This window comes from Aphelocoma coerulescens, chromosome 5 (genome assembly GCF_041296385.1).
Source record: "Aphelocoma coerulescens isolate FSJ_1873_10779 chromosome 5, UR_Acoe_1.0, whole genome shotgun sequence".
Lineage (NCBI taxonomy): Eukaryota > Metazoa > Chordata > Aves > Passeriformes > Corvidae > Aphelocoma > Aphelocoma coerulescens.
In genome coordinates, this window is record NC_091019.1 from 48,416,858 (window position 1) to 48,422,968 (window position 6,111).

A 6,111-nucleotide genomic window follows, 5' to 3' on the forward strand; every position below is an offset into this window, starting at 1 on the left:
GCCAATTAGTTTCTCGACTTTAGTTCTACATCTATAATATATAGATGTTAACTTTAGTTCTATAGTTTGTAAATTTAGACAAGTACCTTCAAGACTAATGTTTCTACCTAAAAGAATAGAAAAACAACCATTTAAGTAATGGTTGAATAAATGAATAAATGAGACTTTCTCATGAAGAAAGTTAAACAAACCACTCAAAATTACCCCTTCCTACCTGAAAACTGTTTAGATACTCAACAAAGATTTAGCTTTCCATTAAGCACTCTATTTAAAAATATTTATAGCTTAAAACACATTAAAAACTAATAAGGACTAAGCAGCAGCATCAGTAAGTATTCTTTATTATTTTCATGCTCAGCCTTGAGATTTTCTTCTTCAGGAAATTAAATCATTTAAAATTTCTCAAAAAAACCAATTCCCTTTCCCAAAAATTTTGTGACTTGTATTTTGCTTTAAAAAATTTATAGAAAAAAGATTAAAACTGTAGCCATTTTAACTATGCCTAAAAGCTAAAAGCTAAAATGAGGTGAGGGGAGACATATTTATATTCACTGTTGAGTTGTGAACAATTTTATGTATTTTTATGCAAGGTAAAAAATAAATTTTTTTAAACACACTACTTGTTAATTAAAGGGTGAATTTAATTTTAATTTTCAGTAGTGATCCACATGTTTTGAAGCAGGATGATATGTTTTGTCTATATGACTTCTGGGGCAGCATCCTTCGAAACTGACTGTTATGTTCTTCAACAATGCATGTGTGTTCTGCTCAGAGAGCCAGGTACTTAAGTCAGTAAATAGTTCTTTTGATAGTAAAACAGTCATGTCCTGCAATTGTTCACCCGAAATACCTGCTGCTTACAACTGTCATATTTACTAGACTAAGAAGCACATCCCTGTGTTTGCAGGCTACTAGAAAATGTACATTTTAATTACTGTCTATGCCTGAACTGCACACAGTATTACCCAGCTTTTGAGACCAGAACAAATCCTGCCATCTCTAACAAAACCATATTGGTTCCTTTTTATTACACTCCCCAACCATTTGGATATGTGAATATTTGATTTAACAAGCATACCTCCTTCTATTAAATGACTAGAATGAACTCCTCATTATGTTAGAGTGGCTATGCGTATTTTGTTCATGTAATAACATTTGTGGGGTGGGAGAGAATTCAGGTTTTGAGAAAAATGCAAACTGGGGGGAAAAAAGTACCAAAACTAAAGGCCAGAAAATAATCTTTCTCTCCTGTGATTTGCTCCAGGCTTTTTATGCCACTTGGAGCTGGCAGTGGTTGGAAGTATTATACTGTTGGACAAGATCCAGCTTCCATGTCCAAGCATGATGACAAGGTGATTCAGTCACAGCCTTATCTCCATCTGGGCGCTTAGGTCAAGTTACAACTGTTCTGACAGTCCCTTGTGCATTGGCCCAGATAGAAACCACAGTCCTTAAATACTCAATAGAATCAATCATTTTTCAGACCTAGGGAGTGTATTATGCCTAGTGAGTTATTCCTAACCATCGTTTGCCATGGACAGAATTTTCTCAAGAAGACTAGGAAAATAAACACGTACGCTGAACAGCTTTGAAAAACGCAATCAAAAAACAGATGAGTCATTCTCATCTCACTGTAAGTTCATACTAAACCCACTGCTTTCCTGACATGTATCCCAGTAAAACCAAATACTATATACTATTGGCATATGCTTATTTCATATATAATTTCTGTCATTAGCATAAAGATTTGGGGTGGGGGTTTTTTTGTCTAGGTAAAATGATAACATTGCTATTGAAATGCTGCACTAGCATGGGAGGTATTTATAATTTGTATTTGTAATGAGAGGGAAAAACTTCAAATTATTGCATCCACATAGACTTGTTCTATTTTAGAATAGTTCACATTTTCTTATTTTCATTTTCCAAAATTACTTTACAAGGTAAGATCTTTTGAGGTTGTTAGCAATGCAAACTGAACAAACTGATAATAACCTTAGGAAAGATTTAAGGAGTAGACGATTGGGATATAGAATAATTACTAGTACTGCATCTATTGCAAATGTGTTTAAGGATCTTTTCAATAAATGGATATTTACAGTATGTGAGAATTTTTTTTTGTTATTTTTATGTATGCAAGCTGGCTTACAGCTGAATTGTCTGCCTCAATAGGAGTGTTTTCACTATTTAGAAGCTCATCACAGAATAGTTTGTCACAAATTTACTAGATATATCCAGATTTGAGTAATTGAATAATCTAGTGTTCAAAGCATTCACAGAGGCAGTGCCCTTCCTGAATCAAAATGAAACTAGAATAAGAGGATATCTTGCAACTTTTGGAAGCAGTAGGGACATTTTAAGACAGTTTAAATGTATTTTATAAGGGTTTAAGCAATATTTTGAAGGGGATTTGCTAACAAATGCTAGAATGAGTTATTTTCTATGTGGTCATGAGATTGCATTGGCAAAACAAAAGTTAGAAATAACATAGTTATACTTCCCCACTTAGAACACCACAGCAGTCAGTGCAGAGGAGTGGCAGAAAAGCATTAAATACAGTTCATGGTTTCTCAGTTCTGGAGTCCCCAGAGGTCAGATTCTGTAAATTAGAATATCTTATTAAGTGTCACAGCCATAATAGTTTAATTTTTTTTTCAGAAAATCTTGTGCCCATTACAAATTAAGGAACTGCACATCTCCCATCTTTTACATCTCTTGCTTAGAAAAAGGATTATGGAAGTAAATTACATTAATAACCTTTCAAAATTTCCTCTCTTCCTTTCCCCACGTGTGTTGGGAGGACCAGCTGTATGTTGAATACAACTGTTATTACTTATAGTGGGACAAAAAATTGCCAAGACACAGATTTGAAAATAACTAGATTTGCAAGTATTCACTGCTCATCAGGATCATCTCTCAGAAGAGTTGTTGTTCTTATTTCTCCCATCCAGTCTCTTCAGCTGCACTACTAATACCAGAGAGCTCTTAGCCTACATTTCTTCTTCCTCTCCTCTTTTCTCCACTTTCAGTCTTAACATTTTTGAATTACACTATAAGTACATGTGATATAGTCACTTAAAAGATAAATTTTGGTGGAAGCTCATGCAGCTTTCCAGTGTAGGTACAATTAATAACAAATGATATATATTTCCTTATAAAATACTACTAAAGTCTGTAAAGTCCTTGTTCGATGGAGTTTCATGAATCAACTTTTAGCAAAGGTGAGATAAGGCAAAACACACTTTCAGGAAATAAAATGTCCCCCTTCTTCTTTGGAAGCTCCTCTAGCAATGTACCTTTTGTGGCAGAGACCACTGTGTTAGGGTGTCTGTTATTATTGGAAGTGTCTTCTAGAAACATAGTGGGCAGAATGCCCTTCATGTTTGCAATGTGGCCTATTAGACCAATTTTTGAAATTAAAAGTTACTGATAACCCAGACGTAGGACTGGGTTATCAGTAAATTTTGAGTTATCAGTAAAGTTTGAGAGATTTACAGCAATCTCTCAAACAAAGTAGATACCCAGGTCTGTTCTTTGAAAGTAAGTCACAAATAAAGGCTTTGGAAATGAGGTTTTTAGAAATTCAAGAGACTGTTTACTGAACTGTCACATGACAAAGAAGAGAGCATTAAAACATGTTAAGCTTCTGTAAATCATCTGGTGAAATGCTTTAATTTGCTAAGACAACATTTAAATGTAATTTCCTAAGGTAATTAAAAAAAAAAAGTGAAAAGGGCACTCAAAAAAAGTGACAGAGAAGCCAGTCAGGCACAAGTACAAGTGAATCATATACATATCTAGTGATAACTCTTTGTATCTTTGTGTATGTGTGTGAGATGGAAACAGTGCCTAGTCTGTCAGGATAACGTTCAGAAATTATGCAATCACTTTCCAGATGGAAAGACTGTTCATGTTTTTATACTCTTAAAAATATTCTGTGTATTTGTCTATTTGATCAATGCTCTTCTTTCTATATTTCCCTTCACCTCCTCCCTCCCTTATTTAGACACTGGTCAAATAGCAGCTCAGCATCATCTATTGAGATGGAATCAGTTGGATCCAATGAAGACCCATGCTTTTAAAATTTTTGTATGTTGGTCCACACACACCCATGATGTAGAAAAGTGGAACAGAATATGTGATGGTTTTTGTCATTGTGGAAAAAGGCATAAATGAAACCAACTTTCAGCTTAAATATTCATTCTTGACTGAGAATGTCAGGCTTTTTCACTTCCATGAAGTGGCCCAAACCAAACAGCATGAATTCCAGGAAGGGGCTCAACCACCTAGGAGCATGGTTTAAAGGCAGATATTCATATCTGATGGGATGAGCAGCAAGACAACCCTAAGGATCTATGATAGGAGCTACAAGTCAGTGACAGTGTTTGTATGATGTAAGTAACATCAGCATAATATAAAAGGTTTTCTACCTAGACTTTGTGGTTCTGCAATTTGATTATGCTTCCCACCCACCAAACATAGATTGTAGAATTTTCTATATTAAAAATTAGTTTATTAATACATATAATATATATATATATGAACTATGTGTATGTATGTGAACAATACATAATATCAAGATATTAGCATGATGAACAGATAAATGTTCTATTTACAGCCCTCTTGGCTATACCTTGGAAATTGCAATCAGTAGCTTTCAAAGTCAGTTTTAATGCAAGAATGATAAACTTAGCTTTCTCAGACTGTCATACCTTCTAGAAACAGGATTTATCCGAGAGCACCTATCCATTTAGCGTGAGAACCACAAACCCAATAAAGACTTCAATTCTTTCTTTTATCAGTCCTTCTTGGCAATAAAATGACACAGTGATCCTTACATTTCTCTTCATCGTATAATTCTATGCATTTATCTTGGTGATTTATAAAATTTCTTTTCTCTTGCAGCATTCTCTCTACATTTGGTACTGGATTTTACTGCTCTGTTGGGGAAAAAATACTCTTGCAGTTAAGGCACAGAACTGAGAGCCAACTTTAAGCAAACTTACAGCTTAAACATGGTCAATTTGTCTCAATTTCCAAGTACAATAAAAAGGAACTATATTTTTCTTAGTTATGAAAAGCTTTGAACTGCAAAAAAGAAACAGCTCTGGTGTCTGACAGGACAAAATAAAAATCTTTGTGGGCCAGATTTGGACTTCAGCCAGACTGACCATCCCAAAATATCCAAATGCTGTAAAGCAGTTGAGATTCAAAAGCCACAATGCCGACATTCAGCTCCACATTGTAGCAAAACACACAGTTACTTGAGTAAGGTTGCCTTTTTTTAGAGCCTTAGTCAAAAAGTTGAGTCACATCACCAAAGAAATTTCTGTGGTTTTCTTGATTTCAAAATAATCTACAATTCTGTCTGCCTTCTTACTACAGGAAATAACTATTCTTCGACCTAGGAGATCATTCTTTGTTACTTAGAAAAACTTCAGTTAGGGCACAGTATAATAGACTAGGCATAATCCATGCAAGAAATTGTAATTAAGGTCAGCATGATAACATGATATATCACTGTTAAGTGCTCAACAGTCGAACTGATTCTTGTGGAATCTGACCCTTCCTTAATCACATTTGAGAAAAAAAATTAGAAGCTCTTTCTCTCTTTCTTTCATTTTTAACAAGCCATAATCAGGGACCCCAGGACATTTAAGCCACTTGCATCCACTAGGGATGTCCTTTGAATTTCAGGAAAAAAGTTAGCCAAGACTGACTACTACTTTTCATATAGGTCCCTAAAACCATCTTTTTGCTTTATGTTCCACCTCCTCAAAGTTTTTCTCTGGCTGCTTGAACAGCATATTATAGTATATATCATTACACAATTGTAATACTTAAAATCTTAATTAAAATTACTTGTTATTGTCTCATTCCACTGCATAAATATTCAAGTTACCATTTACTTGTGTTTATGTATGAATGTTGACACCTGTGACATGACTTTGTTCTTATCTTCTCATTTTGTCAAAAGTAAATGAAAGGTATACATGACTAAATATGAAGAGGGCACTGCTATGTTGAGGTTTACTCATACAAGTTCCTTCCCCAGAGTTTCTGTTTTCACTATTAAAACCTTCATCCTCCAATGCTTTAGGCTTACTTCCTTAA

General features: G+C 34.5%; 1 long non-coding RNA gene across 2 annotated transcripts in view; it reads left to right on the forward strand.

The window, feature by feature from the left end:
- Positions 1-1,496: 1,496 nt before the first annotated feature.
- Positions 1,497-6,111, forward strand: part of LOC138111748 (uncharacterized) — a 137,062-nt gene continuing 132,447 nt past the window's right edge. For both annotated transcript variants that reach the window (XR_011151437.1, XR_011151438.1), the window contains exon 1: positions 1,497-1,633. This is a non-coding gene — a long non-coding RNA (uncharacterized lncRNA). The remainder of the gene's footprint in view (positions 1,634-6,111) is intronic.